The sequence below is a fragment of the Peromyscus californicus genome, unplaced genomic scaffold (genome assembly GCF_007827085.1).
Source record: "Peromyscus californicus insignis strain IS unplaced genomic scaffold, ASM782708v3 Scaffold_17__1_contigs__length_78620276, whole genome shotgun sequence".
NCBI lineage: Eukaryota > Metazoa > Chordata > Mammalia > Rodentia > Cricetidae > Peromyscus > Peromyscus californicus.
In genome coordinates, this window is record NW_026294469.1 from 17,615,683 (window position 1) to 17,641,149 (window position 25,467).

The 25,467-nt window shown below is 39.6% G+C and overlaps 1 long non-coding RNA gene across 5 annotated transcripts in view; it reads left to right on the plus strand.

The window, feature by feature from the left end:
* LOC128112611 (uncharacterized) overlaps window positions 1–25,467 on the plus strand; it is a 235,094-nt gene that overhangs the window by 77,092 nt on the left and 132,535 nt on the right. Inside the window, exon 1 of one of the 5 annotated variants that reach the window (XR_008219057.1) lies at window positions 3,168–4,358. The exons of the other annotated variants lie outside the window; for them this stretch is intronic. This is a non-coding gene — a long non-coding RNA (uncharacterized LOC128112611). Of the gene's footprint in view, window positions 1–3,167; window positions 4,359–25,467 lie in introns of those variants that run through there. 5 annotated transcript variants of the gene reach the window in all.

Genomic DNA, 25,467 nt, shown 5'->3' on the forward strand with positions numbered 1-25,467 from the left:
GAGTGAATCATCCGACATGCAGAATAGCACAGCGGTAGTCTGGGAGAGCAGCGTCTGTGTCTCCGTAAAAGAATATGTATGCTATCTCCACTAATGGAAAACCACAGAAGCTGGAGACAGTTGTGGATTGTCACAGCTCTCTCTCTCTCTGTCTCTGTCTCTCTGTCTTACTGCCTCTGTCTATCTCTCTGTCTGTCTCTGTCTCTCTCTCTGTAGAAAGAAAGACAATTCCACACAGTTAAAGCTGAGGGAAGGTCAGACTTCATGTCCTGTTGCAGTCTCAACACTTCCAGAAATGATGAATTAAATCTAAACTTGTAACTCATCATTCCAGGAGACAATCTTCCTATTCCAGCTTTCCTTCCACAAGCTTGTTTCACCTGTAGTGGGCTTAAATAAATAAATAAATAAGCATTTATTTATTTAGTGTTCTTCATCAATGCATCTGTATCAATTACTTGACACTGTTGCATAAAAATTTCTGACAAAAATTACACAAGAAGAAAGGTTTGGCTCACAGATTGGGGGTCCATTGTATTGTGGAGGGGTAGTCATGTTGGCAGGAAATTGAAATCTCTAGAGGGTCGTGTTGTACATGCATCTGAAAGCAGAGAAGGTGAATTGTGCTGCTCAGCTCCCTTTATTTCTATATCCTGTCCATCCTGAGCCCCAGCCCATGGGATAATGGCATCCATAGTTAATGTGGGTCATTTCACCTCAATTAAGCTAATGTAGAAATTCCCTCACAAATAGGACCAGGGCCTTTTTGCTTTGGTGATGCTAGACCCTATTAAGTTGATAACCAACCTAACCATTATGGCATCATTTTGGCAATGTCTGCTCTTTGGTTGGTTTATTCATTAGGTGGAATTTATCATCGATGACAAGGAAGCTCTTTACATGGAACAGACAACAATATACTAATATCCAAAACTTCTTTAGTATCAGTTTCTTTAATGTCTTTTCAGAGAATGTGTTGGCTGACAACTGTAATTACTGGCAACAGTGAGGGAAAGTGCTGATATGAAGCTGATTTTGAAGAAACCCCAAGTTATTTAGGGTCCTGGGCCAAGATAAATTAACTGTAATTGGAATGTAGATAGATTTCAGTTGTTCGTTCATCCGTTAAACAATTCAACAACTATGACTAAACACATTTAACAGAACGCACATTGTGCAGTCCTACTTTCAGATTTATGTTGAGATGAGTCAGGCATTTATTTCAGCAATGATTATATTTTAGTCACCTCATTTCAAATGTGAAAACATTTATATTACTAATTTTCAGTTAACATTTTTTCATTTCAAGTTCATCTCTTCCAGAAAGATGTAGCCTTTGGTCATTAATTACATGAGTATGTGGATAAATAGATATGAAAATAGACTTGAGATAAAAGTTTACTTGATTTTTCCCAGATATCTCATTTCTTGGTAACTGGGAACAAAAATGAGAAGCAGGAAAAGAAGGAAGAAACAAAAGGAAAAAAGAAATGAGAGATGGAGAGAATGGAAGAAAGGGAGTGGTAGAGGAAGGGCAGGAAATGAAGGAAGGAAGAATAGAAAGAAGCAGAGGAAAGAAGGAAAGGAAAGGAAAGAAGGAAGGAAAAGAGCCAGGAAGCGAATGGAAGGACAGGGAAGGAAAGGAGAACAAGAATGGCATTTGTGACCTGTCCAACACTGTGATGTAATAGGAACTAGATCTTAGGCCATTGTCCTTGGTATGGGGCTTTTAAAAAGATTATAACTTTATGAGTGTTAGAAAGAAATGGACAGCCTTTATCTAATTCATCGTAGATCCCTCTCCATCATACCCATACCAGGTTTTAACCTAAGGAGTCACAGCTTGAAGCATGAAGCTGGTTGCCGCAGGAATAGCTATGAGATGAACCAGTTGTACCATTGTCCTCACCCCAGCCCTATCCACCTCTGCAGAGATTAGAGAGGCAATAAAATGAGCTGGTCATCCATGATGAATGAGTTCATCAATCATGCCCACACAATGAAACTTCCTTTAAAACTTTGAATAAGGCTTGAGATATAGGTCGGCTTTATGAGTGTGTACAAGGACTCAAATTCAGTTTCACCAATATCCAGTCTAAAGCATCACAGAACTTGGTGATCCTAGCAGGCAGCAGGCTGAGGCAAGGGTATTGTGGTTTGTTTGAGAGCAACCCATGCAGTTCAGCGAGTTCATGGTCAGCCAGAACTGTATAGTGAGTCCCTGTATTTAAAAAAGAAGAAGAAACGGAAAGAAGGAAAGGAAGGGAGGAAGGAATAAGGAATGAGAAGGAAAGAGAGAGGGTGGGGGAGAAGGAAGGAAGGACAAAATTAAGTCCTAGATAAAAGTGATGAGAGCAGCTTTGAGCTGGTGAGAAGATTTGTATGCGGGGGTAACTTGTACCTAGTGGAGACTGAGGAGCCCCGCATAAGACAGGAAAGAAAGACTATAGGAGTCGGAGGGGATGGATGACACCAGGAGAACATGGACCCCAAATCAACTAAGCAGGGCTCACCTGGGTTCACAGAGACTGGAGCAGACTCTTTTGCCTGCTCTTGAGACTCTTTCCTTCCTATTGTGTTGTCTGGTCCAGCATCAATATTAGGGTTTTCACCTTGTCTTATTGTATCTTGTTAGTCCTGTTAGTATATCATCTCTTGTAGGCCTGTTGTTTTCTGAAGAGGGTAGGTGGATCTTGGGGAGAAGAGAGGTAGAAGGAACAAGGGAGAGTGGAGGGAGGGAAACTATGGTTGGGATGTATTGTATAAGAGAAGAAGTTAATTTTAATAAAAAAAAAAAAGAGGAAAGCTGGCAGAGAACAAGACACATTCAAATGGAACTAAAATATCCAAGCAAGTTAGGAGCTGTCCACACCAGGAAAGCAAACAGTCACGCCAGAAGGGATGATGTTGGCTTTCTGATTGTTTTAATTGGTTTAGATGCTTCTTTCCTAGAGTAACTATGAAGTACCAAACATGGCAACACTCACGTGTAGTCATGAGCACATGGCTGTTACTTCTGCTAAGACATCTCAGGAAAGGAGGGAGAGTTAATTGAGGATGATTATTAACTGTGAGGAGACATTCATTTCAACTATACATAAATAGGTGAATCAGCAAAACTTAAGGATAAGAGGAAAAAGGGGCTTTGTCTATGTTTGTACAGTATAATAAAATATTGTCTATTATTTTATTAAATAAATTTTAATACGTATATCTAAACTTTTCCTTAAAACCCAAAAATTTTTACCAGAGCCATATAGCCTTCAGGTAGCATTCAGAGGGTTTCATTTTGTATTTGAGTACCGAGCCTTCATGAAAATAACTTTAATAATTGTTTTTATAATTCTATTCACCTAGTGAAATAATAAATGCACGTAAAGTTTGCATATGACAGGGTTATTTATTGTTGCATATTCAAATTTTAAAATAGAATCTTAGTGGAAACACACACACACAAAAGGGCAGTGCATTACTTGTCTAGAGAAAAGCGTTCTAGCAATGGAACCCAATTCCCCCAAACATAACTTTACCCACGTTGAAGCCATGGTTACCAGCACGGGCCTTCATAGGATTGGGAAATACATTGAGTGGAAAGAAGGACTTGTCTCCTGAAACCTGTCAGTGGTTCCTGTGGTTTCACTGTAGTACTTGCATGTGCGGGGGCGGGGCAGGGGGAGTATAGTTTTCTCTCCTTAGAGCCCCTTCATCAACAAAAGCATGACTTTTCTTCTATATATATCCAAGGCTCTGAGGACTTCACTAACCACCTCAAGGCACTGGCTAGGCTGTCTTTACTGTGACAGGAGGCTAATGCCATCCCCTCTCTGACATCAAGAATGCATGATTTTGTGTTAAGTTTTGTACGAAGGTCTCCCTTTGCATTGAAAAGTACCCCAGTCGTATTCTGAGCTATTGTAAAAATGGACCAAACATAAAGGTTCATGATATATGTTTTGTTTTACTTACCCAAGTCCGAGTAAAATAGACATTCCATAAAAGTTAGCTGGGACAGCTCATTGCTCTCCAGCCTTTGGCCTGATCTGACTAAGGCCTCCTGCAGCCAACCTCCACGTTTTCCATTTCATTTCCAGGTTAGTTGTTCAAAACACACATAAACTGATTGTGAGTAGAAGGATTTTCAATCTGACAGATGCTCTGTGTCTTATTTCTCCAGAGAGAAAAAAAAGAACATGTTGCATTCTGTCCTTTGTCTGATAGACCACTGTATGAAAAGTGAGGAGAACAGGAAGTACCGAGCATTGTTGGGACAATCAAGATTGTGCCTGCTTTCTGCTTGGTACTGTGCTCAGCCCTGAAGAAATGGGACAGCCTCCCTGTGGTCTCCAGAACCAAGTGGGGTGAGTTGTTCTCTTAGAAGACTGGAAACCCAGTTGTATCTCAGAGTGTCTTCTGTATGAGCACTGCGCTGTGGCTGTTATTGCCAGCACTTTTCTCTAACAGAAAAATTCATCTTAAACTAGAAAATTAGACTCAAACCATTCTACAGACAGGAACTTAGTCACCAAGTCAATGGATTTTTCTCAAGATGCAAATGTACTATTTTATTTCATTTTCAAGCCTGACCTTTCTCTCTCGTGCTTCATCTTAGCATCATGGGTTGGTAAATGCATTCCATTTTCTATATATGTTGTATTATTATTGCCATATTTCCATAGCAGAAACTATGAAGGAGGGAAAAGAGCAAAAAATAAAATTGAAAAAAGAAAGAAAAATGCAGAATATCAGTCAGGCTTGACAAGGTTCCCCTAAGAATAGATTACCTAGTCTAATGTTGTGGAAAAATGACTGCTATACATCAGTAGAAGAGGTCAGGAAATTAAACTTTATGTGTCCTGCCTGGAAAAAAAAGGAGTTCGGCTAAAAAATAGAATCTTTCATGTCTTGGTGAAATTTTGAATGTTTCAATTCTGTTGTAAAAAAAACTAAAGACAAGAAAAGAATAAAAATAATAATAATAACTAATTTCACTGCAAGTTACTTCTAGAACCAGAGATGTCTGCAAGATCACAGTGGATTACATGGGGGACAGGAAATGTGGCAGAGAGATCATGGACAATCTTTGGTTTCTGTGAGCAAATTCTCTATAATTGACTGTGGACCTCAAGAAGGCAACACCTTAGATGAACTGAAGAAATATTGTGAGACTTATAAATTCAAATATAAGTTTTTCAAGATATTTTCCATGTGAGAAAAGCACCCATTCCCTCTCTCCTTAGTGATTTGTCTTGCCAACCTGCCTCTCTCTTTTCTCTCTGAGTGACTTTCTTCTTTGCACTATTGTTACATCAGTCTCTCTTTGCATCTTACTCTTTGCCCATAATTCTCGACTAGGAAGGACAATTAGTCTGCTCATAACCTGCATATAATTTTACCATTATCTCTCCAGTTAGGAAGTCTTATCTATCCATAGTCCTATAGTATCATAAGATTCTTAGTTCTCTTTCTATTTATAATATTCCAACCAAATACATATGCCAAACTCTTAGTAATGGGTAAGACTTACAACTTTTCATATTCATTTTCAATACTCCTTCAATTTTCATTTTTTAATTTCCCCACTCTGGCTCCTGGCTTGGTCAATGAAAGATGAAGTCTGGCATGCACTTCATCTCTGACAGTCTCATTTATCAGGTTCTGCTCTGAGCTTAGAAGTCTATTTTTTCCAGAAAGGCAAAAACTCCTTAGTAGTAAGTGGTTGGTTTGTTTCCTCATAGTCCTTGCTTCTCATCATGACTAGCCATTGTGCCCAGGAATGGTTTCTATCTTCCATTGCTCTGCAGCTTTCTTTGACATTTCTCCATGATCATTTTCTTCTTTCCTTTCTCCTCTCCTTCAAATATATGTCTCCACGTTCAGGTGTTAATTGAACCAGTAACTAGTTGATACTAGTCATTTCAAAATTTAAAACTACAGTGAGTTACCAGGCTGCATTTACAAAGTAGAAAAGGCAGACATACTGATGGTAGAAAAGAATCAGGAGCAACGCTACCCACTTACATTGCTATAGAGACTAGAACATGCTATGGCCGCATTGGATATCAGGGACAATTGTTTGCACTTTCTATGTGCAAGCACAACATGACTTCTCCACATCACTCCCATGAATGTGTCCAATGAAATTAAAGTGTGCATCTATTCAAAGTTGTGGACACACAAATGTTCAAAATATTTTATTTTAATATCCTAAAATATAAAAGCAACCCAAAGGTCACTCAAAGACTGCATGATTAATCAAAATGCAGATACTACTTAAGGAAAGAAATAAAGTATTGCCATACTCAAAGACATATATCTCAGAATAGTTAATGTTGATCAAAAAAAAAAACCCACATATAAATCTCAGTGATTAAAGGGACTTGCTGTTCTTTCAGAACAACAGAGTTCATTTTACAATACCCAGAATTGCAGGTAAATCGAGCTCCAGGACGTCTGATCCCTCAGATATCAGCAGGGACTTAAAACCCTATACACATATCCACATACATACTCATAACATACTTACGTGTATGTGTAAACTTTTTTTTAATCTTCATAGGAAAAAAGAGAAGGCGAGGATGAAGTAGGGTATGTCATAGGAATTTTGGGGCTGGGATATACACTTTGTTTTTGTAGTGATAATTTCATAGTATGCACATGATGAAACATGCGAAATGTATGAAATTGTACATCTGATAGTATATGTTAAAAAATAAATGGAATAGAAAATGAAACTCACCTGGGACAGACTGACTGAAAATCTTACTCATCATGAAAGGAAACACTTATCAAATTATTAGTACACATTTATTTCAGGCACTTGTTAATCATGAATAAGAATTTAACTCACAGGACACAAAGAACCTGAGCAATCATGAAGTTTTAGTATAATTTCAAATCTTGCAGTATCAAAAATATAAGTGGCAGCCTGGTAGACTATAATGATAGTCGCTGCATTAAGTACTCTGTGGTGCCAGCATCTAGAATTTGAGGCCAACCTGGGCTTCTTAGCCTGTTCAGGATTAATTCACTGATTCAAAATTGAAAAGTAACAAGTGAATCTACATTTCACATATTTGCTTAAAACTACATACCATCATCCAGGCTTAGTGGTGGGCTAATTAACGTGCAAAATACTTATTAATAACATTATAAAACTTGATAAGTAACCTGTGATTTTTTTTCTTCCCCTTTACCTTTAACTCTTAACCACCTACAAATGTCCTTACCATTCTATTCAATGAGTCTTCTCTTGATAACTCAGAAGACAATTAAGATATTAGTGTAGTTTCCTAATCAAAGTTAAACAAAATTATCTTACATATTATAAAGAAATTTTTATAAGCTTAGCTATCATTTCTTATCATAGAAGCAAGTGCTCTCGGTTACTCAAATATATGTTGTGTAGTGTCTAGAAAAATGGTACATCCGTTAAGAACATTTACTGCTCCTGCATGTTCTGTTCCCAGAAGCCACCCATATAGTGTCTTACCTGTAATGCCAGATCCAGGATGTTTATTGGATGCCTCCTTCTGACCTCTGTAGACCCTACACACATATGGTGCCCACAAATTCATGCAGGTGGAAACACATAAATAAACAAGAAAATAAAGAAATATTTAAAACAAATATTGTGATGTCATAGATGTACTCTGAAGTGTATATAGGAATCAATTTATATTATAGAAAAATCAAGATCATACAAAAATCTGTGAGAAAGCTTTTATGTTAGATAATTCTTCCTATGGAAATTTAAGTTATTATTGGATATGCTCAGATACTTTTTATTTACTTGTATATTAATATCACAGTTCTAACATTTATTTAAAAAACATGGAAAACTTTCTGTTCAAAAGTGAAAATGGCCAGGTATTAACATTTTTAATGTTCAAAAGTTTCACAAGTTCCTATTTTCCTGTTTGAGTGTGTCAACTATGAAATATTTCTCAAGTTCTCTGACATTTACACAAACATTTATGTCTTTAAAGACTATGTGGACACAAGAAATAGTGTTATTGAGCTTAGCACCTTATATAAACAAAACAGTTGTGTAAGCAAAACCAAAGGCAGCTTTCTAGGTGTGTAAAGGTAGAACCAAACAGAAAAGTGTGTCATTATTTTTTGTTTGTTTGTTTAATTTATTTATTTTTTAAAAAGTTTTTTTTTATTTTACATACCAGTCCCTGTCCTCCTTCCTCCCCCTCCTTTCTCCTCCAATCCTACCCCTGATTCACTCCTCAGAGAGGGTAAGGCCTCCCTTGGGGAGTCAACAAAGTCTGGCATACTAAGTTGAGGCAGAACCAAGCCCCTCTTCCCTCTGTCAAGGCTGAGCAAGGTATCCCATCCTAGGGAATATGTTCCAAAAAGCCATTTCATGTACCTGAGATAAGTCCTGATTTCATTGCCAGGGGGTCCCCAAACAGATCTACCCACATAACTGTCACCCACATTCAGAGGGCCTAGTTCTGTCCCATACATGTTTCCCAGTCGACAGACCAGAGTCCATGAGCTCCCACCAGCTTGGGTCAGCTGTCTCTGTGGTTTTTCCCTTCATGATCTTGACCTCACTTGCTCCTGTGATTCCTCTTCCCTCTCTTCAACTGAAGTCTAAGATCTTATCCCAGTGCTTGGTTGTGGATCACTGCATCTGCTTCCATCAGTTACCGGATGTAGGTTCTATTATGAAAATTGGAGTAATCACCAATCTGATTATAGGGAAAAGTAAGTCAGGCATCCTCTCCATTATTGCTAGGAGTCTTAGTTGGTGTCGTCCTTGTGAATTCCTGGGGATTTCCCTAGCTCCAGGTTTCTCGATAACCTCCTAATGGTTCCCTCTACCAAGATATCTTTTTCATTGTTCCCTCTCCCCATCCCTTCTCCAGACTCAACCAGCCATTCAGAAGCAGCCTCTTCCTTTAGATTCCTTTATTTGGGCTGGCCTGTGATCAAGTACTCAGTAAACAATGAAGAATATAACACAGACAGTCTTCAGCAGGAGAATATGTGTGAAAAGTGGAATCGAGAGGACTGTGTATAAAGCTGTTAGCTCAGAGACACTGGGGGGTTAGGATATTAATATCATCTTATGATGCAAAAGGGGCATTTTCTTAAGCACTTTATAATACAATGTCCAGAGTGGGAGGCAGTGATGCAGTTACTCTATATTCTTCTGAAGAGGGAGAGAATTTTTGATATGATTTTAGTACTATTTTTGTTTAGAATTCCACATATCTATCCAATGAAGTTTGATTATATACGTCAACTACTACCTCCATCTGACTTCACTTAGTGCCCCCTCAGCCCATCTTCCTCCCAACTCTATGTTCTATTTTTAATTGCAGACCATTTGAGAATGGGTGTGTAGATATCCACTGTGGCATGGACAACATAGCAGTAGTCAGTCATGGTCCCAAAAGAAAGTAACTGGGAAAAGAGTTGATTTTCATGATGCTACTAACTGTAGTTATTAAACAAATACACATTTATTATTTCAATGAAATCTTTAAACCTGCTGAGGATATTAAATGTTCACGTATGAAATATTACATTCTCCATCACCCTCACAGAGAGAATCTTCCATGATTCCGTTGTGCTAATGAAATAGAAGCACAAGCTAAGGAAGCAGTTTCTATAAGGTGACTTTGACTGCAGACAGCTGAAGCCATTGTTGGAAAATAGAGAAGAGATAAGCAAGATGACTATTATGGGTGATGTTTAAATTCTGGAGAAAGGAAGATTCTTCTGGAAGAAAAAAGAAATATATGGAGAGAACGACTAAGAAACAGACATAGAAATAGACTGCTAGGAATCCAGAGTGGAAGAATCTGTAAGGATGAAGACACTGAGAAAGGAAAATAACAATTTGTATGTTGTCCCAGAGACATTCCTGCATGGATTTAAGGCAAGTTTTCAAAATAACAGTAATATTTGACAGTGTGAAAATGATTATCTTAATAAGAGAGCTTTGAAGTCAAAAACAGTAACATAAAGTTCCTGTGAAATAGTGCTGCTTCTGTCCCTCCTCAATTGAAAACCCACAGGAGTGGCATTCACAGCCACATCCAAACAGGAAGGATTCTTACTCCTTAGGCCATTTGCAGCCCATGTTCACCTTTGGGTACATCTTTTTTTAAATGTGAGAAAAGTGAATATTTTCGCAAGATGCTTTGAACACAGCTCACATTTTATTATGGTGTAGGATTAAATTTGTATGTGAAGGTTCCCCACAGGCTCACATGTGGAAAACCTGCTGTCCATCTGGTAGAGCTATGTGAGGCTTGTTGGATCACAAGGATACTAGCATACTAATATTTCCAACACTAATCCCTTGGTGAATTTGTAGCTGAGTGAAACATAAGAAAGACTGGTGGAGGTGGAGTACGGGTTACTGAGTGCATGCCTTTCAGTCATGGGGTGTCTCTGCTTCTCCGTTCCTTTTTTCTCTCTGTCTCTCTCTTTCTATTTGTCCCACCCCTCTCTGGTTCTCCCCTCCCCTTCTCATTCCTGACTGTTGTGAGGTACTCAGCATTTACCCACCACTGTCTTCTGCCATAGTGTTCCCTTGTTACTAGAGGATTGAAAGAAATTCAGAGAAGTGACCTACGGTTCAAAAGTCGGAATCTGATGATGTTGGGCATATTCAGGATGGTATGGCCATAGACATGGTGGTACACACCTTTCATTTCAGTACTCAGGACACAGAAACAGATAGGTCTCTGAGCCTCAAGGCCATCTTGGTCTACAAATTGAGTTCTAGAACACCCACAGTCACACAGAGAAACCCTGTCTCAAAAAACAAAAAATAAATAATTAGACATATATATATATTCTATGTGTCTATGTAGATATATCTATGTATATATATGTGGATATGAATATAAGTCTATGTGTGCATATGAGAATGTATATCTATGTGTATATATATGCACACATAATTTTCTATGTGTGCATGAGATGTATGTATATGTGTGAATGCATGCAGATATATGAATATATGTATATATACGTGTGTGTAAAGTGTGTGTATATATACATAAATGTATGTGTGTATTTGTATATATGAACATATATGCACACATGCCTATGTGTGTATTTGTAGTGTGTGTACATGTGTACATTTATATATGTGTTGAAGAGGGTATGTATATATATATATATGTATGAACATGTTCATGTGAACATACATATATGCATTCATCTCTATGTGTGTATGTGGATATATATACATATATATATACTTATGCATGTGTGTAAGATGATATAGATACATGTCTATGTATGTATCAGCATATATAAATATATATATGCATGCATGTATGTGCATATGGAGATAATAGATAGATAGATAGATAGATAGATAGATAGATAGATAGATAGATAGATGTGTATACATGGTTCTGGGCTAAGACTTTTACTCTGATGCTTTGATTGATACAGATTTAGATGCTGAGTACAGCAGTGTTTAAAATCACATTAAAATAAATAAGGGATTCTTCTGAGTTCAGTGTGGATGTCAAGGATAAAATGAAATGCTGAAGGCCTGTATGAAGATGAAGCAGGTTCCTGAACACTGGCAGCCAACCTGTTCTGAATAAGTAAGACAAAGTAACAAATGTGTGTGTTTTAGAGACAAATGTGTTCCCCTTTTGTTTTATTCTGACAGTTTTTTTTTCTTCTGAAAGCTAAAAATGTAAACAACCAAATAGACAAGAAAGGAAGTCTGGGGAAGAAATTTGATACTCCGCTGTGGAATTGAGCTGTATTCCAGCTGCTTATAAATAAATAGCTCCTGAATGTAAACTATGAACCCTGGCTGATGTTTCTGTTTTCTTGAAGCTGTGCCCTGTGGGAGGAGGAAGCTAATAATTAATGGGTCTCCAGCCTCTATTGCAACTGAATTCATTCAAACATGCTAACTAATCATGAAGCTCTCAACCAGGGTGTCACTTGTTCCCAAATAATGTGACTGTCTAATGTGCAAGCAACTGGAGCAGATTCTGAAAGTTCCAGAAGTGAACAGTGATCATTGTGACATGGACTTCAAAGCTCAGTGGCTTACCCAAACCAAGGACAGTAACCAGCTTTGGTTCTAAGGCTAGTGTTCACAGCTTTGCAAAGGTAGGTGGGAAATATAACCCTCTCGTGATTACGTGAATATCCTAAGACTCAGTTTCAAAGAACCATACGTTTATGACAAAGATACAAGCTTTAATTTCAAGGAGTTTGGGGTAATCAACTTGTGATAGTTAGGGTTTATTTCCAACTGGACACAACGGGGAAACACACGGGAAGAAAGTCTCAATGAGGATTCATCTACATTGGATTTTTCTATACACCTGTCAATGGGGGATTTTTCTTAAGTTTAACTGATATGGGAAGAGCCATCCCACTGTGAGCACTAACATTCCTTGTCAGTGGTGGTTAGACTGTGTAATAGGAGAGAAATAGACCTGAGGATAACAAGAAAGTGAAAATGCCACCAGCTGGCCAGCAGGTGAGAGACCTGCTTGCCGGCTGCACCACCACTGCTGCCATCCACTGGATTCTGTCGCCCCACAGCTCACTCTCTGCCAAACTGCACCCACCTCCTCATCCTCCCCGTGGTCATCCCTTCCCCCAAACCCCATCAGACTCCACAGGCACAGGTATAATCCATACCAGTTGGAAGAACAGGGGAGTGACTGGCCTCCCAGTTGAACTGCCCCAACCTCTAGACTCTAAGCCCCAGGGCATTCCCATGCCCCTCTCCCTCCCATCTCAGCACCAGCAAGGTAGCTGAGCCTGGCCCCCAACACTGATAGAACTCCACTGCTCTGGTAAAGTCCCCACCAGCCAACAAACAGGTGAGAGAACCGCCTGCAGGCTGCACTACCATCACCACCCACTGGATTCTGTTCCCCCAAACCCACTCTGCCATCCAACCCACACACCTCATCATCCTCGCCTTGGCCAACGTTTCCCTACAACTTCAGCAGCTTCTATAGGCACAGGCACAGCCCACACTAGCCAGACGAACAAGAGGATATGCACTCGAACCCAAACAAACAAACCTCACCTGAGACACCCATCTGGACCTGAAGACTTGCCAATCATCACAGCCCTTGGCCATTCAGTCCAGAAGACAATTGAAAGACCCCCGAAGGTAGTCTTCCCTCTGGAGAGACCCTCGCCCAGAGATCACACCGAGACCACAAGTCAGATGCAAACAGCAAGAGGCTTTATTCAGGAACACGGGTACCCGGGGCGACACAGTCCCTCCAGAGACTGAAGAGACTGGCGCGCCGACGGGCTGGAGTGGAGGGTTTTTATAGGGTCGGGCAGTGGAAGGGCGGGTACAGAAGCAAGAAGCATGTTTTACAGGGTTCTGATTCGACGACTCATATGAGGCCATGTTTTACAGGGTTCTGATTGGACGACTCATATGAGGCCAGGTTTACAGGGTTCTGATTGGACGACTCATATGAGGCCATGGCTTACAGGGTTCTGATTGGACGACTCATATGAGGCCATGGCTTACAGGGTTCTGATTGGACGACTCATATGAGGCCATGGTTTGCAGGGTTCTGATTGGACGACTCATATGAGGCCAGGTTTACACTCAGGACAGCTCGTGGTTTTTCCCCGAGCTCGACACGCCTGCTGACCTGGCTCCCATCCAGGGTACAAACTGTCCCTCCGACCCTCCAGTTCCCTGTTCTGGGGCCAGGTGGCCGACCGCAGACACCCCGCTCGTTCCTGCGCCCATGTCCTCCAACTGAACCCTCCTCGTACTCCTCAGGCCCTGCTCAAAATGGCGTCAGGCCAAGCAAGCATGCTGGGGCCCCTCAGCACCATCCCAGAAGAGTCCCGGGGTCCCGGGCTGCACCTCCCTGCAGGGCTCCCCAGTCCTCAGGCCGCGCCACCCCCACAGGGTCCCCAAGTCCCCAAACTGCGCCACCCCGGGGGCACCCGGGCCCCAGTCTGCACCGCCCGGAGGGTCCCCGGCCCTTGGCCTGCTCCACCACGCAGGGTCCCCGGCTCTCGGCCTGCTCCATCCCGCAGGGCCCCGGGCGCCCGCCGCGCTACCACGCGGGGCCCGGGCGCGCGGGCCGCTGCGGGGCGCGCATGGCGGGCGCGGGCGGCTGGCGCGGGGACGGGGATGCGGACCGGCCTGCGCTGCCCGCAGCTCCGCTCCTGGCGGCCTTTCACAATAAAGGAAAAAAAAGGGAAAAAAAATAAAGGGAAAAAAATTCAACAAACATAACACAAGAATCAACACCCAGACCTATTAGCATCCCAAATGCCATTGTTAAGAATTCATTCAACAACAGAAGGGGCAATATGGCACCACCAGAATCCAGTGATCCTACAACAGCAAGACTTAAAAATTCCAACAGAGTAAAAACAGCCTTAAAAACAACTTTATGAATATGATAAGGCACTTAAGACAATGAAAGAGGAAATGAAAAATTCTCTTAAAGATATTGAGGAAAAGACAAACAGAAATTGGAAGAAATCAATGAATTCCTCGAAGAAACCCAAGAAGGAAACAATCAAACAGGTGAAGGAAATGGTTCAAGCCTTAAAAATTGAAAGAGATGTTTGGTCATCCCATCACCAGAGTAGGTCAGTTCGGGCTGTATCTCGACCATTGCCAGCAGTCTGTTGTGGGGGTATTTTTGTGGATTTCTGTGGGCCTCTCTAGCACTTTGCTTCTTCCTATTCTCATATGGTCTTCATTTACCATGGTCTCCTATTCCTTGTTCTCCCTCTCTGTTGTTGATCCAGCTGGGATCTCCCGCTCCCCCAAGCTCTCTTTCCCTCGACCTTCGCCTTTCACTACTCCCACTCATGTCCAGGCTGTTCATATAGATCTCATTCCATTTCTCTGTCATTGGGCGATCCCTGTGTCTTTCTTGGGGTCCTGTTTTCCAGGTAGCCTCCCTGGTGATGTGAGTAGCAGTCCAGTCATTCTTGTTCCACATCTAGTATCCTCCTATGAGTGAGTACATACCATGTTTGTCTTTCTGAGTCTGGGTTACCTCACTCAGGATGATTTTTTCTAGATCCATCCATTTGTCTGCAAACCTCATGATGTCATTGTTTTTCTCTGCTGAGTAGTGTTCCATTGTGTATATGTACCACATTTTGTTTATCCATTCTTCAGTTGAAGGGCATCTAGGTTGTTTCCATGTTCTGGCTATTACAAACAATGCTGATATGAACATAGCTGAACAAGTGCTCTTGTGGTGTGGTTGAGCATTCCTTGGGTATATGCCCAAGAGTGGTATAGCTGGATCTTGGGGGAGATGGATTCCCAATTTTCTAAGAAAGTGCCATATTGATTTCCAAAGTGGTTGTACAAGCTTGCATTCCCATCAGCAGTGGAGGAGAGTTCCCCTAGCTCCACATCCTCTCCAGCATAAGGTGTCTTCAGTGTTTTTGATCTTAGCCATTCTGACAGGCGTAAGGTGGTATCTCAGAGTTGTTTTGATTTGCATTTCCCTGATGATTAGGGATGTTGAGCAATTCCTTAAATGTCTTTCAGCCATTTGAGTTTCCTCTGTTGAGAATTCTCTGTTTAGTTCTATAGCCCATTTCTTAATTGGACTGTTGGGCATTTTGATGTCTAATTTCTTGAGTTCCTTATATATTCTGGATATCAGTCCTCTGTCAGATGTGGGTTGGTGACCAAACACCCTAATTGTCGTGCTAGAAACCTCATCCAACTACTGAGGGATCTGGATTCAGAGATCCATGGGTAGGCCCCGGGTGGATCTCTGGGAGTCCAATTAGTGAGAATGAGGAGGGTTTATATGAGCGAGAATTGTTGAGACCAAGGTTGGATAAAGCACAGGGACAAATAGCCAAACTAATGGAAACATAGGAACTATGAACCAATGACTGAGGGGTCACCAACTGGATCAGGCCCTCTGAATGGGTGAGACAGTTGATTGGCTTGATCTGTTTGGGAGGCATCCAGGCAGTGGGACCAGGTCCTGTGCTCAGTGCATGAGTTGGCTTTTTGAAACCTGGGGCCTATGCAGGATCGTTTGGCTCGGCCTGGGAGGAGGGGACTGGACCTACCTGGACTGAGTCTACCAGGTTGATCTCAGTCTGCGGGGAAGGCTTTGCCCTGGAAAAGGTGGGAATGGGGGGTGGGCTGGGGGGAAGGTGAGGGGGGCGGGAGGGGGGAAAACAAGGGAATCCGTGACTGATATGTAGAACAGAATTGTATTGCAAAATAAAAATAAAAAAAAATTTAAAAAAAGAAAGAAACTGCCACAAATATAAAATTATAGTAATAAATATAATATATTGTGAAAAGAAATTGAAAGAGAGGCATAAAGAAAACACAAACTGGAATTCTGAAAATGGAAAATTTGGGTAGGCAAGCAGGAACTACAGATACTAGCATATCCAACAGAATACAAGAAATGGAAGAGAGAATCTCAGATGCTTGAAAGTACAATGGAGGAAAGAGATTCATTGGTCAAATGAAATGTTAAATCCAAAAAATTCTTAATATAAAACATCCAGGAGATCTGGTATGCTATGAAAAGACCAAACCTAAGAAAAATAGGAATAGGAGAAGAATCCCAGCTCAAAGGCTCAGAAAATATATTCAACAAAATCATAGAAGAAAAGTTTCCCAACCTAAAGAAGGACATGCCTATGAAGATACAAGAAGTTCACAGAACACCAAATAGACTGGACCAAAAAGAAATTCCCACTAAACATACAAAATAAAGAATATTAAAAGCTGCAAAGGAATAAAAAATATAAAGCAAACCTATCAGAATTATACCTGACTTCTCAATGGTGACTCTAAAAGCCAGAAGGTCTCAGACACATATTTTGCAGACACTAAGAGATCATGGATGCTAGCCCAGAATAGTATGCCCAGCAAAACTCTCAATCACCAGAGACAGAGAAAGCAAGGTATTTCATGACAAAACCAGATTTAAACAAATCTATGCACAAATCCAGTCCTATAGAAAGTATTAGAAGGAAAAATTCCAACCCAAGTAAGTTAGCTGAACCCAGGAAAACACAGGCGATAGATAATCTAATACCAGCAAAGCTCAAAGAATGGAAACACACATATACTACAACCACCACCACCCCTAAAACCAAAAAATAATGGGACTTAACAATCACTGGTCATTAAAATCTCATAATATCAAAGGACTCAATTCACCAATAAAAAGAAACATGCTAACGGAATGGATACAAAAACACAATCCATTCTGCTGCATATGAGAAATAAATTTCCATTTCAAAGATGGACATTATCTCAGAATAAAAGGATGGAAAAAGATTTTCCAATCAAATGAACCTAAGAAGCAAGCTGGTGTAGCTATCCTAAAATCTAAAATAATAGGCTTCAAACTAAAATTAATCACAAGAAATGAAGAAGGACATTTCATATTCATTAAAAGAAAAACCAATCAATATGAAGTCTCAGTTCTGAACATCTATACCCCAAATATATGGGCACCACATTTGTAAAAGAAACATTACTAAAACTTAAATCATACATCAAACCCCACACATTAACAGTGGGAGACTTTAACCCAACATTCTCACCAATGCATAGGTCTGCCAGACAGAAACTTAACAGACAAACCAAGGGAACTAACAGACATTATGACTCAAATGGATTTAACAGATGTCTATAGAACTTTTCATTTAAACACAAGGGGATATACCTTCTTCTCAGCACCTCATGGAACCTTCTCTAAAATTTTGACCACATACTGAGTCACAAAGTAAATCTCAATAGATACGAGAAAAATTGGAATAACTCCTTGTATCTTCTCAGATCACCATGGGTTAAAGTTGGATTTCAACAATAGCACAAAGTACAGAAAGACTACAAACTCACAGAAACAGAACAAAACTTGACTGACTTACCAACAGGTCAAGGAAAAAATGAAGAAAGAAATTAAAGACTTCCTAGAATTCAATGAAAATGAATGCTCAACATACCCAAACTTACGGGACACTATGACAACAGTACTAAAAGGAAAGTTCATATCATTAAATGCCCACATAAAGTATTTGAAGAATCTCACACAAGTGACTTAACACCAGAAAGCTCTAGAACAAAAAGAAGTAAGCACACCCAATAGGACTAGATGGCAGGAAATAATGAAATTCAGGCCTGAAATCAATAAAATAGAAATAAAGCGAACAATACAATGAATCAGGGAAACATAGAGAAGAGAAAGTGGGAAATAGCCTTGAATGTATTGGCACAGCAGACAGCTTCCTGACTAGAATACCAGTAGCACAGACTGAGATCAGCAATTAATAAATGGGACCTCCTGAAACTGAAAAGCTTCTGTAAGACAAAGGACACTATCAATAAGACAAAATGGTAGCCTACAGAATGGGAAAAGATTTTCACCAACTTCACATCTGACACAGGGCTGTTCTTTAAAATATATAAAGAACTGAAGAAAACAGACATCAAAATACCAAATAGTCCAATTAGAAATGGGGTACTGATCTAAACAGAATTCTCAACAGAAGAATCTCAAATTGCTCAGATATACACAAAGAATTGTTCAACACCCTTAGCCACAAGGGAAGTGCAAATAAAATGACTCTGAGTTATCCTCTTATGCCTGCCAGAGTGGCTAAGATAAAAAACATGAATGACAGCTTATTTTGGAGAGGATATGAACTAAGGAGAACAGTCCTCCATTGCTGGTGGGAGTGCAAACTTATACAACCACTTTGGAAATTGATATGGCGGTTTCTTAGAAAATTGGGAATCAACCTACCTAAAGATCCAGCTGTACCAATCTTGGGCATATACCTAAAGGATGTTCAGTCATACCCAAGAACACTTGCTCTACTATGTTCATAGCAGCATTATTTGTAATAGCCAGAACCTAGAAACAACCTGGTTGCTCCTCAATGGAAGAATGGATGAAAAAAATGTGGTACATTTACACAATGGAGTATTACTCCATTGTAAAAGATAATGGCATCATGAAATTTGCAGGCAAATGGATGGGAATAGAAAAAATATCACCCTGAGTGAGATAAACCAGAAAGACAAACACGGTGTGTACTCACTCATAAGTGGATATTAGATGTAAAGCAAAGGATAACTAGGCTACAATCCACAGCCCCAGAGAGGCTAGGTAACAAGCAGTACCCAAAGATGGACGAATGGATTCCCTGAGAAGGGGAAATAGAAAAGATCTCCTGGGTAATTTGGGAGCATGGCGGGGAGGGTTTGATAGAAGCATGAGGAATTGGTTTGGGTGGGTTGGGGCTGAATGGAGATGGAGATTAATGAAAGAGATGCCTTGATGTGGGAGGTAGCTTTTCAGGGTTAGGGAGAAACCTGGCACAAGGGAAACTCCCAGGAATCCACAAGGATGACCCCGCTAAGACTTCTAGCAATAGTGGAGAAGGTTCCTGAACTGGCCATCTCCTATAATCAGATTGGTGACTACCCTAATTGCCATCAGAGAGCCTTCATCCAGTAACTGATGAAGAAATCAGAAACAACAAACACAGAAACACAGCCAAGCACTGGGCCTAGCTCTAGGAATCCTGCTGAAGAGAGGGAGGAAAGATTGTACGAGACAGGGAGGTCAAGGTCATCATAAGGGAACCCAAAGAAACAACTAACCTGGGCTCTGAGGAGCTCTAAGACGCTGGACTAACCTAGGCCTTCTGCTTATCTGTGACAGTTATGTAGCTTGGTCTATTTGTGGGACTCCTAGCGGTGGGATTAGTACCTGTCCCTAACACTTGAGCTGACTTTTGGGAACCTATTCCCGATATTGGGTTGCCTCAGCTAGCCTTAATACAAAGGGAGGAGCTTAGTCCTATCTCAACTTGATGGCGTGCTTTGTTGGCTCCCATGGGAGACCTGCCTCTTTCTGAACAGAAACAGAGGAGGAGTGAGGAAGGGAAAACTTCGGTCAGGATGTAAAATAAAATAAGAAAATACATCAATAAATAAATACTGGGAGCTTTCAACCATAAAAAAATTATTATCTTGTTTTCATTGAGAGGCCCTAGGCAAAATTATGGGAGAAAGAAGAAGGAAGGTGAGAGGGAATGAAAGGAGACTAATGGAAGGCCATCTGAAGCCTGGAAACTGGAAAGCATTTGCAGTGATTATTTGGGAGGGAATAAACTCCTTGGAGGTTTTCCGTTTACATAAATAATGATGGAAACTAACAGACATGAAGGAGATATGTTCAGGGCTTCAGCACAAATAAATCCAAAACATCTTGGTTCAATTTTTAGTTGAAATTAATAGAAAGCAGGAAATGTCATAACTTTCAAGTAACCACAGAATTATGCTTATGCAAGGTGTGAAAACAGCGTCCATCTCTCCCTGTCCCGAAAAAAAGAAACCCCACATGACCCAAGTCAAACTAAACAAAGAAAACAAACAAACAAACAAAACCAGTTTAGGAATTTGTTTTTCTTATCTGGCTATCACTTAAGAAACTTCTGAGAAAATGGTCTTCCTTCCCACCAGTGTGGTCATGTGAGGGAGTGCATGTCTCCCAAGTTAGCCAGCTTTTCTCATCTGTCCTCTTTTTGTCTAGGTTGATCACAACTTAAAAAAAAAAAAATAAAAATAATAACCTAGCAAGTCTGTGCTCTAAAGAATTTAGTCAAATATTTAATGACTCAGTTTTCTGGACAAAAACGAATCCTCATGATTCAAAGCTTGAAGTGTTAAGTATTTACTGCAGTTGGAAAACTGATTCTTGGAGAAGGCAGTCATAGGGAGATGTAGTTGTCATCTAATAGATACTTGGAAACTGTTTTTAGCAGTAAGAAAGATCCGGGGCTTTCATGCTTCTGACAAACCTCGTCCAGGGCAGCCTTGATGCCTGCAAACTGTGAGAATTTGTCTTCTAGAATTTCACAGTAGATCACAAATGAAAATCAAGTTTAACAGATGGTTACATAATACCAAAATCAGAAAAAGCTACAATATGCATTGAACAGATATTTGCACATTCTGGAAACTGGTTGAAACTGTTATGTAGATCTAAGTCAATGATAGCCCCAACCCCCAAAACAATTCCCAAGACCATATAGTTTTAAATTATATATATATATATAGTTTTTGTTGTGTTTTGTTTTTGCTGTGTTTACATTTATACCAATGACCTGTGAATGAGGACATTAACACTAAGCAAGTAGTATCATTTGCCAACACATGGCTGCCAGTGAGAGATTATTTAGTTAAGAATATACAAAAAGAAAAGAAAGTTAAATTATGAACTGTATCGAACTCCAGCCTGAGCATGCATCTTCTCACCATGTGTGAAAAGGGTGAATACACAACCCTCATCTGTTCTTCAAACACTGCACTGCCTGACCAGTGAAACCTGTGCCACTGCCTCAGTGACAGAGTGACAGGACCTGTTTGTTTTTAAGTAGAATGCTATTTTTGGAAAGCATTGTACCATCTGTAACCAACCATTGCTATTCACATATAGGTATTTAGAGCTTATTTTTCCAGAAATGAATGATATAATGCACGCAAATCCAGAAGAGAGCATTGGATCTTCTGGAGCTTCAGTTATAAGTCTTTAGTTGTAAGATGTCCTAAATGGGTCATGTGAACCAAACTTGGATCCTCTGCAAGAGCAGCAAGTGCTCTTCACTTCTGAGACAACTCTCCACTTTCAAGCTTGTAATTTTAAAAAGCAATTGACAGTATATATTTTGACATTGATTAAATTTCAATTTTTGATAAGAGAGTTGGAAAGCTTACAACTGACATCATGGACTAAATAGCTTCCTAGTTTTAGTGGCTTTCCTAAATGGAGGAAGTAGTAACATCAATGGTAGCACCATTTTGCTAATTCACAAAGCTCAGTAAAGTGCTATTTTCCCAAGTGACTGACACGCAACGTCACAAAATCAGGCATGAGCAAAAGATTGATTTAAGAAACAAAATCTGTTTGTTAATCAATAATTAAATGATACACTATGCAAATCTATTGGTGTGATTTCATAATTCATTATTTCATCCCTTTCAAAAACTGCAAGTGTTTAACCTGTAACAATATGAATGTATGCCTATAAGTAGTATATGTCTATGTATATGACTATATTCATACACTTACATATCTATGTACATTTATGTATGCATGTGCATATGTATACAACCGTCTACAAAGGCCATGGTGATACCTTTTATTTTTTAAAACATTTATTTACACATATATTGAGTATATGTGTATACATATAACATATATTGAGTAATGTTAGCTTTGTCCATGTATCCATATGCCTGGAAAAGTAAGCTATCCTGCAGTCTGTTGGCAGAGGTGGATGTGAAAACATAGTCATGCACCGTGCAAAGACCTCTAAAGAGATGTGAAATAAAAGTAAATTAAAGTTATTCTTTTTTCTTAATTGAAGATATATTTTAATTCAATATATTTGGATTATAATTATTTTCCCCCAACTCCTCTCAGCTCCTTCTCACTTCCCCACTCATCCAAATTTATACCTTTCTTGCTCTCCTTTGGATACAGTTATCTCATCATGTGTGGCATTGTGATGGCAAGAAAAGTGTGCAGTATTAGAGCAGGACAAACCTACGGACAGATAGAACTTCTTAAACTTAAATGTGCATTCCTTGATGTCCCAGTTAGGGTTCTGTCAGTGTTCTAAAAACTATAATCAAAAGCATCTTGGAGAGGAAATGGTTTATTTCATCTCATACTCGCAGGTAATGGTATATCACTGAGGGAAAGAATTCAAGACAGGTCCCTGGAGGCAGGAACTGAAGTAGAGGGTATAGGGGAATGTTGTTCAATGGCTTGCTCCTCATGGGTTGCTCAGCCTGCTTTCTTGTACAACTCAGGATGGCAGTAGTCACAATGAGATGTCCTTCCCCCATATCAATCACCATTCAAGAAAATGCCCCATAGACTTGTCCACATGCAATCTGATGGAGGCATTTACTTAGTTGAGGTTTACTTGCCAGATGATTTTGGTTTATGGCATGCTGATTAAAAAAAAAGGACACTTAGCATTATACATTTTTAGTATAAGTAATATGGACTTAAGATATTTCCATTATAAAATAGTTATTTTCAATATCATATCATATCATATCATATTATATTATATTATATAGAGCCAATAAAATGTAGTTAGCACAGAATCTAGTACAACACAGATATTCAGCTTGTATGTTTATGGCTAATATGGTATTTGTAAGGTTTGTGCTATGTATAAACAGAGAAGATGCATGAACGTTTTTTAATGTCATAAAACACATATCACAGAAGAGAATGAAAGAGGCTTAAAATTCTTTCTTGAGTTTAAAGAACAGTTTCTTACTAAAACCAATGACCCAGAAAGGCCACAGAGAAAAAAAAATAAACTACAGTGAGTGCAACATGAATGGACGAGCACTACCTTTTACTTTTGAATCTGTCCCAGCGGTTTACAGACAGACTCGTCAGTGTTCCCGCTTTACAGTCATTACACTCCACTTAATGCCCCACAGCTGTAAGGTCCCAGGCTCACATTATTAGGAAGTCTTAATGCTTTGCTTAGTCTCCACCTGTTTCTTGTTCTTACGCTGGACTTTTAGAAACAAGAAAAAAAAATGTGAAAAACCAATGGATTCAATATATCCAGAGGCATAAGTACAAACTTCAGGGAAACATAAAAAAATATCAGTGCTACCACAAAACTCAAACATGAAAAAAATTTTAATTAATTCAATGTGCCAGGTGATAGCTTACCACCCTTAGCCCCCCAAAACCTGTTCTGTCCTGTCCTTTTGGTTTAGGACTATCTCCCATGAGCATAGACTTGGTCTCCAGCCTCTGGCACTGTTTGAAGGTACGGGAAGCTTCAGACTTCAGAGCAGAGTGGAAGGCCAGCAAAGGGCATTCTCTTGATGTGGGCATCATAACGTATCCATTCCCTTGTTCACTTTTGGCTTACAGGGGCCCATAAACAATGGGAAGGTAACCACAGACTAAACTTGTCACTGTGAGCTAAAAATACAGTTACTACTTATAAATTGAGTACCTTGACATTTTGTCATAGGAACAAAAGGAAAAGACAAATGGCTAGCGATAATGAAAGGCATGAGATGCAAGACAGAAAGGCAATGATGGTCTAGAACCTTTATCTTCTCTCTGGTTCATAGGAAGCCCACACAATCCGAGAGGGCTTTTAAACCCAGCCATTACATGAGCATTCTTACTGATAGGCAGGCTCACATTTTTCTTCCATTAATTCCAAACTTCAGAAGTACCAAGTTACACTTCATTCACAAATTGGATGAGATGTAAAATTGAGTAGATGGTGCCTGAGTCACTCAAGATTATTAGGCTTGTCACAATCGATCTACACCACAACTCTCATATATCCTCATACCACTTTATGGGAGCAATCTACTCAGAAAATTACCACAGAGTTTTGTAAAGGACCCAACCATTGCACCGAAGTAGGTGCCTGATTGCACTTGCTTAAAAGTAAAACATGCACGGCAGGTCAAGAATATAAGGACAGCAAGTGTATCCCAGGCATTTTGATTGCTTAGGGCTCATGAATGGTCTAACTTCGTCATAATAGCTGTAATTTGAAAATAATAATTTTAAGCACTTGAGAAATCTAAGAAGTTCAATATTGAGAAATTAATTTCAGTTCAACCACTTATTGGGAGAAAAATAAAGTCTCAAAACTAATGTATTGTTACATTATTTTAAAAAAATACATGTCTAATATTGTTATCCACCTGAGACAGTTATCTTTATATATTTAATAGTAAAATAATGAAAAATATGAGTGAAACAAAATAGGCAATTAACAGCACTATAATTGTAAATCTAAATTACTGAAATTAAGTAAAAGGCAAACAAAACGTGTAAAGGATAATAAAAAATGCAGAATATTGTCCTTTATGATTTGTGGTCTGTCTGTGTTGTGTACAAATATTATTGTGTTATATTTCATTATTATATTGGCATTCAAATAAAGAGTGCAGAGTTAAAAAGCCACAGATTTGGGAAATAGGTAAAAGGAGCTGACTGACTAAATGGCTTGATTGTGTGGAACAGTGGAAAGTATGCATTCATAAGAACAATATTTGAGTTTTCAACAAAATTATGGTCTTTTGCACTCCTACAGGTACTTAGAAGTTATCATAAAATACAAGAAAGGTATCTATCCTTTTGTCTTTATAAGTCAAGTACAAATGAAGGAGGAGAATGAATAGGACTCATAGTAGATAAGTCAGGTGATATACTAGAGGGGGACATGTTAGCACGTACTGGTTTCTTTATAGTTAGAGTATACTAACCTAGTCTGCTGGTGGAACTGGCCTCTGTTTCTGAGGTACCAAATAGAGCTACAGGTCCAAGGTCTTGTCTTCAGGGGTTATTTGGAAGACATTTCAGCTGGGTCTAGAGCGATGCATCTAGTCCCAGGGGTTCATTGACTCTGCAAGATGCACAGAGG